This window comes from Ptychodera flava, chromosome 19, assembly GCF_041260155.1.
Source record: "Ptychodera flava strain L36383 chromosome 19, AS_Pfla_20210202, whole genome shotgun sequence".
Taxonomy (NCBI): domain Eukaryota; kingdom Metazoa; phylum Hemichordata; class Enteropneusta; family Ptychoderidae; genus Ptychodera; species Ptychodera flava.
In genome coordinates this window covers 17,496,135-17,506,377 of record NC_091946.1, presented here as the reverse complement: position 1 = coordinate 17,506,377, position 10,243 = coordinate 17,496,135, and positions in this window count along the sequence as shown.

Here is a 10,243-nt window from a genome sequence, read left to right as displayed (position 1 = left end):
ATCGCCAGCGTACCCTAGATACAGTGTTTACATCGGTCGTAGGGGTCCCGGCAACCTTTGAGCAGAGTTCCGACGACCGCCTCCCTTTAAAGACAACAGCAGAATTTGAGTTGAGACTAGAATTCCCTTGTCAAGCGTTACATTGCAATTTGCACATAATTCACTCCCTTGTCAGGGCTAGTACTATGTAATTCAATGCACTTATGGAACTAAAATCAGAAAATGTATTTGTTTAATTGAACACACACACCACACAAATGTTTATATTATAACAACTCACAGCTATTTCACCTTTATCTAACAACGACAAAATTAAAAAGGTAGCCGTTGAAAACTTTTTTCCGACTTATACAATGACCATCACAGAAAGATATCATATTTTAGACAAGAGCCCTGGATCAGTCCCGTCGTTGGGTTCAATACCCGATAAGAGCGATATTATCCGATTAGCGCTGCGATATAAAACTGATATCATATTGTATATGCCGCTGAGCATTTCGACTTCAACGTCTGGCGCGAATTTTCGGCGCGAAAACTTTACCTTCGTGTAGCGTAAGTTATTGAGAATGGGACGCGACAATTTTTAGTTTCTTGTCGATAAATACAAAACATTGCGTTTACCAGACCCATCTTTGAAGTAAATATTATTGCATACAATAAATCCTCCGTTGCATCAAGTTCGCATGTCTTTCAATAGGTAATACTGAATCTAGCTCATGCATAGAGCTCTATTCGCCCAATGCTCCGACAGCTGTCGTCCTTCAAATTTTGTTGGAAATGACTCTTGGAGGCTTAGCAATAGACGGCAGACGACTATAATTTCTTTTTTTCCTATATTCTACAGATACCAGGAAAACAATTGTTTTGAAAAGGGCACAGTTAATACACAAAACCGTTCAGTCTCGTTTTCGTTTTTACGAGACTCACGAGATTTCTAATGGCAATAATCATCCAGTCAGCGTGACTTACCAACCTCCGTGAAAATATATTCGTCTATGACAGGGACAAGCTCTCACGAATTGAAGCCTTAATGTTTCATTGTTGACTGAATTTATCACGATGAGACAGAAATTTGTCGGCGGGGAGAACAGCCACTAGTTTGCACGAAGCTAGAGGGCCTTTAACGAGAATGATTCAGTTGCGTTATCTGGCTTAGACGAACGCTGCAGGCTACAATGTCACTGTCTTGCAGCTAATACCCCGGATTACCACTCTCTGCCTAATTAATTTAATCAGATTGAATTCACGGCATACACTCTAATTACTTATCAAAACACTACAACCGCTAACTTGTCACAGCGTATTCCGTCAGGTTTGTTGCTAAATGTTCCAGGCAAATACTCAGGGCAAATTTGTCACCAATTATCTGCTTGTGAAATTCCAATTGAATTCTTGGCAACGTTTCTAACAGCTTGTACATCGGCGTAAAACAACTCAAATGCAAGCTGGACCGACAGAAAGCGCGGTCTTTGTAGTTGACGCTCCGCGTCAGGGTTTAGAGAGTCGCCGTTGCGCGTTGGTAGCGAGGCGCCTGTCGCGCGCGCTCCTGTGTGTACGCGTTTGCACGCGTTAAAACAATGTTCTGTACAGTAGTCGGTTTATCGGTTGGCTTACAATAGAAAATTCTTGTACGCACCACATATACAGACAAATCTTGAACTTCGAGAGGAACGTTAGTGCATGCGAGAGAATTCATACAACAAGGTACTCAATATGTATTTCACTATACGTAAAACATGGTACAACTATGGTCAAGTCAGTTCATCACCGCGCAGGCTCATGTCATTATGTAGGTTAGCAGGTCACTACAGCTGTTATTCGGTCTTTGTAACGGAGGTAAGTCAATCTTTGTATCTTAGAGCGGCAACTTTTGCATTATTTAAACGAGATTTCTGAGACTATCTGAGATGCAGCCAACGAAGTTGTTCATGCAAAAACTGTGTTCGTGCGCAGTTTTTCAGCGGGAGGGCAAATTTAAAAAATAAACTGTTTGGGAGAAAGTCAATTTTTACTGTGAGCAGGGAAGAAATTTCAATTTGTACTATGAGTAGGGAGAAAATTTCCGGCAGTGGGTATCAGAACATGGGTAGAAGGAGGGGAATGGTGTGGTTGATGGAACTTCTAGCAAGATTAAGCGCCTACATGTAACTTTGAGGGAACAAATGTGCCAAGGTTGACTGGGATGTACCGCTTACATCATCCATGCACGTAATGAACCGCACACTTTGGGCGATTGATAAATAGTTGCAACACTGAAATCATACACAGTAGAAGCGAGATCTCGCTGCTGCTGTCTATGCTGAAATGTACATGTGTACATCTCGTGTGAAGATAGGAACTTTCAGTTGTGGGGAGTGGGCAGTAGGGAGCTTGGTCTGTTGTGGGGAGTGTGGGGCGGGCAGACCACAGATACTGGAGGGCAGTGGGCATTACAATTCAGTGGGAGGGCATCTTTTTTGCATATGCTGGCGGGAGAGCAGTTACAAACAGCTTCACTGTCCGCTCCAAATTACAAGGTCAAGGTCAGAAATATGTAAAAAACATACCAGCTTAAGAAACATGTTTTGTGATAATTTATAAAATTGACAAGATTAACCAATTGGCTGCACCTGGATCGTAGACGGGCCCCCGGCAAACTCTAAGGGATAAATGTTTGTATGAAGTCATTCTCAAAGCGTATTTCCAGGACCTTTTTGTCGTTGTCAGCGATGACTTGTTTCGGCACAACGAATCTCTACCATTTCCGAAACTCCGAACATGTACTGAGCATTGACGTTTTTTCGGAGCGCCGTGTTACCATGGTAACACCATACAAGCTTCAAAATTAAAACAGTAACGCCGGGTCTGTGAACTTAGTTTGTTCAACCCAGGACGACATCGTTCAGGACACGGCCTTGTATATTTTCCGATTGCAGTCAACTCGGTGAATTGTGGCCGTACAACAGCCTCTGTTTGCGCTCTCTGCCTGGTCTGGTTCACGCTCGTGTAACAACTTTCCGCTGAACAGAAAAAAATGTAATCTTTCAAATTGACGGGCCGTGCATCACCACTGATTAAACACGTGTAATAAAACCGACGCTGTTGCGATTCATTAGGTCCGGGCCATGGCTGACTTTCCCCCCGAGATAGGCTCTTGCATGTAAGATCAATTTATATGATTTATTGTGGAACTAATTAAGAAACAAAGCATTAATCTGGTTAATTGCAACACTTAGGATTACTTACTTGAACTTTAAATTAGTTGATGGATAAGAGGAGTCTGGGATCATCAAATCCGTCACTCTGAATGCGTGCGCACACTCACACAGAACCATGGCAGAGATAGGGCGTGTCGGATGTTTGACAGCAAACACTTGCCTCCAGCTACATGCTTATGCAGTTCTGTTTATATTGTAACTGATTCTTCATGACAATGAAATTAAAATGAAAAGAAAGCGAGAAGAAATATATACTATAAACAACAGCCTTGTTCTTGTTACAAGTGATACGTGGCACAAATCAACTCCATGCGCATCCGGAATGGTAACTTATAACAAAAGTTTACAAGGTGTCGTGCAAAAACTGAATCGAAACTCATTCCAAGCTCACACAGGCCGAATTATTACACAATAGAATGTGTCGGCCTAATTTGATAGATAGAAAGATAGATAGATAGACAGACAGATAGATGGATAGATATATAGATAGATAGATATAGACAGAGACAGACAGATAGATAGTAACATACATACATACATACATACATACATACATACATACATACATACATACATATTTCTCTCTTAATACTCTCTCCCTTTCTCTCTCTCTCTCTCTCTCTCTCTCCTCTCTCTCTCTCTCTCTCTCTCTCTCTCTCTCTCTCTCTCTCTCTCTCTCTCTCTCCAGTGACATTACAAAACTCTAACTAACAACATCTTGGAGGCAGGGTTAGCTGTGACATGTGACCTTTCTGTCGGTGAGATAGTTTCTCAATACTCAAATTAGCTTGTTTCACAATACAGTCCCTCCGTCAGAGAAGGGACTGCGCTCATAACAACTGAATGTGTTTGAATGGCGCTAAAAGAACAATTGCGTGCGAAAATGAGAAAACTAAATCATAGGTACAATGACAACAGTGTATAGAAATGTATTATGACGTTTTGAAATATTTTTGCCCTATTATCATCTCTCCTCTCACATGGCAGGTTCGGTTTGACAAAAATTGACAAAATAAAAATTACGTGAAAACGCCCTCAAAGGCTTCTTTCCCGTAACTTTGTTTTTCTTTACAGATTTCAATGCTGAATTTATGAAGGTGTTATCTTATTAACACAAAGCTATTAAGGACGATCTCCCAAAGAAAAATGATGCTACACTACCTACTGTACTTTCATTCTTCCCCAATTTGTTTTGAATTTCACGATCTCTTTGTCGTTTTTATTTATTGGTCTGTTTTGATTTCATTTGAGGCTGCTTCTGTAGTAGACAAATGAACAGAAACAGGGAGACAGAGATGTAGAGACTGAGATATAAAACAGACTGACACGAAACAAGTAGGCATGTGTACATTCAGATACAACAGTACATACATACATACATACATACATACATACATACATACATACATACATACATACATACAGACAGACAGACAGACAGACAGACAGACAGACAGACAGACAGACAGACAGACAGAGAAAATTTGTTTACATGCACTTTTCGCTATTTTTTTGATTTTGTCATACTTTTATTGACAGTCGTTATTAAATTAATACCAAATGAATTGAGATGATTTTGTCGATGACAATTTCGCAGGTACACCCAATCAGAGTCACCACTCATCGCTCATGCGGAAGATAAAATTGCAATTAGTTGGATTTCTCAGTCAATTGTCGAACCAGCACTTTGTGAAAGCCAGTTATGGGAACGATGAGGTGGAGTTGACCTGGCGCATGGCGGTGTTTCCTTGCAGTTCAGAATGCGGAGCTACCTCAGCAGTACTGCTTGCCTCGGGATTTGGTAGTGTCACTTTATTTCGTCTTGGCTGTTCGGCGATGGCTTCGGGTTTTGCAACCATTTCCACTTTCTTGGTGACTTCGTCCACCTTGCATAGGATTTTTGAGATATTGCTTTTGGTCATCATTCGCAATTTGATAAAGTCCAGCCGAAGCTTTTCCAAACTCTGTTGGTGATATTTGTCCTGTTTTTCCAACCGACAAGCGAAGTCTCTCTGTACCTGGGATATCTGATTGCAGTGTTTGGCAACGTCATCTTTCAGTTGACCAAATCGGCTAGGTTGCTTTGCTCTGTCCGATTCCATCTCGTCAAACCTGTCGTTTAAATCGTTGATTGAACTGATGACCTCTTGTGGAAACCCGTGAATTACTTCAATGGTTTCAACAGTGTTGCGAACGGCGTCTTCGCAGCGAGTGACACAAGCGGAGGGAAATCCCAGTACTGTTTCTGTGAACTTCAGAATGTCTTTACCGAATGGCACCACCAATAAGAGCCTCTTGAATGGTCTCAGGCCAGAGGTTTCATTTGCGTTGGTAGAGGACTCGACAGAGAGTATTTGAACATCATCTGTTGATGTTGCGTTTCTTCCTGTCGGGATTCGTCCAGTAGCCGGTGTTCCCTGAGTTGACAAACATCCCAATATGATCTTGGTGATGGAGATTTGGTCAACTTGGTCTAACATGGCATAAACCTCTGTCTTGACGGCGATCACTTTGTCCTGCATAGCTCTGACAGTGCTCATTGGAATGTCCAGGAGATACAGAACCCTGCACTCTGCAGAGGCAAACATCGAGCCAATCACAGGCAGGCTGAGCACGATGAGTCTCAACATGGGTAATACGGAGCCATTGCTTGCGTTTGTTAGCCCAGAATCTCCAATTACCTTGCTACACACTGTATACAGAAGTCGGCTTGTAATCCAACAAGGAATGTAAATTGGCAGGAACGTGAGAAATACGCACCATCTCGTAACGCCGAAGCAGAAACTTCCGACATTTCTGACGATGCGACACACCAACAGCAGTGACCACAGGTAAAAGAAGAAAATTCTTTCAGATATCTTGAGGAATGTACTCACGACAGGCGTGTAGTCGAGAATAGAGTATACTGTTTTCAAACAGTATATAAGAAGAAAGATGGCAAGTTTCACCAACGCCATTTTGAGTAGAACTACATCATGGCTATCGCTGGAAATCTGTACATGGAGACTACTCACATGTTCTTAGTGTAAACGACGGCAAAGTAGAACTATGTTGTTATGAGGAATGGAAGCGTTAGTGTTTTCGGGCGACGCGTGCAGAACGCGATGGGACTCGTACTCGCGGAATACTCCTGCAGTCTCTCGCTAGTCTCGCTAGAGGGCGTATTCTCTCTCGCGTTCGTGGTACACCGCAATCTTTGCATGTTGTTACTTCTGCAGAGTACGCTCTGTTTACAAAAGTCGTGATTGTTCTGTCATAAATGCAAAAATAAATATATTGCCGCGACTTTAGATGGCAATAATGCATGCAACACCGACTAAAATATCTTCAGAGGCTATGTTACCACGAACACCAGTAATATGGACGACTCAGACTGCAAGCTGGCAACAAGCTGGCAACACGGACAAAATTTATCCTCATTTCTGGCAGAAGTGTCACTCTGCGTGCAGCTGTTTTAACAACAAACATACAACCGCGAACAGCCCTATTTTGAGTATTGCCTAAAGTTTTTTACCTCTTCGCACTATTTAGCAGAGAAAGTTATGAAACTATCGTGTGAGGCAAAGTAAAAAAAATTATGTGTGTTTCGATTTACCTCATTTAAAACCCTTTAACCCTAAACTGTTTTTTTCATTTTCAAAAATCATGCAAGGTTTTGCCGAATTTTGCTTTTTGTGATGAGTCATAATGAAATAAAAATAAACAAATATAAGTTCCCAACTGACTTACCCTACTTCCTGTTGGCTAGTTGACTGAAACACACTTTTTTCTCAGGCCAATTATGTTCTAGGTAAATTGGAGTACCGGAAAATTAAACTTTCAAATATGTCGATATTCAGTATAAATTGGTACATTAAAATGAGTGAAGAATTACATATAAATATGAATAGCACATCGCTCACACATTAAACAAAATATTTTGAATTTTAAAAGAAAGTGTTTTCGTTGGAAGCTAAGTGATCAAGGCGGCGGTATATAAGGGACTGGTCAGTGTCTTCAGCCTGGGGGAGGGGCCGGTGGATTCATGGGGGGGGGTCACCCTGTTTTTGACTTGGTGATAGGGGGGGTCACCATGTTTTTGAAAATGCCCAATAGGGGGGGGTCAGTGTGTTTTTGAATTTTGACACAGGTTCATCATTGCCTAAAATGCTAGTGTCAGCCACAAAATTCATCATTCAGTTGTATTTTTCGGCGCGCCCTTCGGGCGCGTAACTTTAATAATCAGTCATATTTTTCAGCACGCCCAACTTTAACATATCAAGCATACATACATCAGAGATATCTGTATGTTCAATATTTTTCAGCGTGCTCTTCAAGCTCATTACTTTAATATATCATACATCTTTCAGCATGCCCTTCAGGTGCATGACTTTAATATACAAGGCATATATATCAGAGATATCAGGATGTTTCATATTTTTGGCGCGCCCTTCGGGCGCCATACTTTAATAAATCAGAGATATCTTGATGTTTGCTAAGTGAAAGTGTACCATTATGAAATCTGCATTTCATATGAAAAGGATGACAAATTCCTGATACTTTTCTGTTCTCTCTGTGAGAATTCAGTATGAGAAAGCAACATGCACAAATATTTCACAATATATATTTGATACAGTTATTTTTAGAGATAGAAAAATGACAAGATATCTTTCCTTCTCATTGATGCAATTATTTTCCTTTGTTTCATAGGTTTTCTGTAGAAAGATGCTTTTTATGAACAAAATAACAGTTAAAAAAGGCAGTTTTTGTCATTATTAGCTGTGCTTTTATGGTTTCAATGTTACAGAAAAGGTCCTCTCAGACACTGTACACATCAGATTTGGCTAAAAAAGCTCTCTATGGCTCCTCAGTAGATTTAATTGGATGGTTGGCAAGTCTTAACACCCATCAAAGTTTTTGATTCACTGCTTTTTCCTCTTTGATATTAATGATTGACATCCATTTCTGTACAACAGTTCAGGACATCTGGTTAAGCAGAGAAAGTGTGAAATACATTCACAGCTCATTCAAAATACAGCTCATTCAAAATGTACTGTATTTAAACTTTAAGATTGACACTTTGAAATTCCTATCTTACAACTGACATGTCAACAATTTCACTAAAACATAGAATGACTATTTAAAATATAAATATATGTAAAATGTAAAATATAATATATATATATATATATATATATATATATATATATATATATATATATATATATATATATAATTTATGTCCATCTTTTGTTTTACCTTTGTCGCGCCCGGGGGGGGGGGGGGTCACCCTGTTTTAGAAATTTGGAATAGGGGGGGTCACCCTGTTTTCAAAATTTGGAATAGGGGGGGTCAGCCACTTTTGACGTCGGCAAAAAATAATCCACCGCCCCCCCGGCCGAAGAAACTGACCAGTCCCTAAGATTCACTTAACAATTACGACTTACAGCAAATATGAAATCGATTGGGGGTGGAAATTTTTTTAGGTCGATGACTGTCAAAAAGTGTTGGGATTATGTAGGTTCAAAACGGAAATTAGTGTTGCGGTCGTGATCAAGGTCGCTTTCCCTAATAATAATGAAAAACGCGACAAAGATTGACAGGACTAAATACAAATGCACGTAGTGTTGCGTAACTTCATTTGAGCTCGTGCATATCTTCAATATTTTGCATTCAAATACAAAGAGTAGAATGAAGTATTACGACATTCTCCTTCGTTGTTGATTTTTAATGACTAATTTTGTATTCACTCGGTATTGTCGACATTGATCTAGTTGTCAAAGTTGAACTATGCTGTTTTCGTGGATACCATTGTTAGTCTTACGTCTTGTGATATAAATAATCCGTGATATTTGTCGTCGATGAAAATTCCGAGGCGTGGGTGTAGCACTTGCTTGATGTAGGATGTCCAATTGCAACTTCCGAAACATTCACTTGACATTGATATTGGCAGTCTTCATCTTTAACATGACCAGTATGGTCTGGCGAGTCATAAAACAGCATTTGCAAAACTGAAGCGGCCAAAACGAAAACTTCCTCTCTTATCTTTCCCGTTACAGTAAAACCTCTTCATTTCTAGTTTATTCCAAAGTTTTGCCCCTTGACGTAGTTAGTTAAAGTGATCTGTGCATTGACATGTATTTATATTAATTGTGTATTACATCGTTGGCAGACAAGAATGTTTTTTCATGGTTTGTTGTAATTTATTGTACTAGCTCGTTAAGCGGAGTTTAAATCTCAGGTGGTCACATGACGCTACTTGCAACCAATCAGCATTGGTCTCAACAAGAGCCTCGCGGCTTGCCGCATATGTCCTCACACTGTACCGTTATAGCTATTATAGGTGTTTTTCACAGATTTTCCCTCGCCCCAATACTTTTCCAAAATCATTGTGAACGCTAAAGCCATTTCCACTTATCACGGTTGTAGCAGACATGGATAAACCTTACTTAAGCATCGAGTCTGTGACTGTGTGACTTAAGTCTTATTTTGATTTCTATACATATGGGATATATTGCTTTGAATCAAATTATTTGTCTTTGTCTTTTTGGAGTTGCTTCCCGTCGTGTTGTGTTTTTGCCATGGTGTTACAGTTGAGTTGATTGTAGGAGTAGGGGAATGTTTTCTTCGTAGACAGGCACAGACGGGTGGACAAAAACAAGGTACTGGGATGTTGAGATCCAGAAATCAATATATTTCATTATAAATCATGAATATTTCAACATATTTATACTTAGAGTTCAACATCAGCTGGTCAACTGTCGCCAAAGCAACACCACACACCAATGAAACCAAGTGACGGTACTGTGTGCCTTACAGAAAGACGACGTAACAAAAGGAGCTCCTTGTTTATTTATGCGTTTTGTTTATTTGTTACACAAATTTCCATATACAATAAAGAACCAATAAAGTGTTGTATTTGTGTTTATATTTGTCAATAATTCAGTGTTTGTAATAAAAAAGCTTGCAATTTGACAATGGGGTATACATGCAATTTTAATTATAAAACCATCGTAAAAAGACTATAAGTATGGACCTTTTCCCGGTTATCCCACAATGCATCGCCG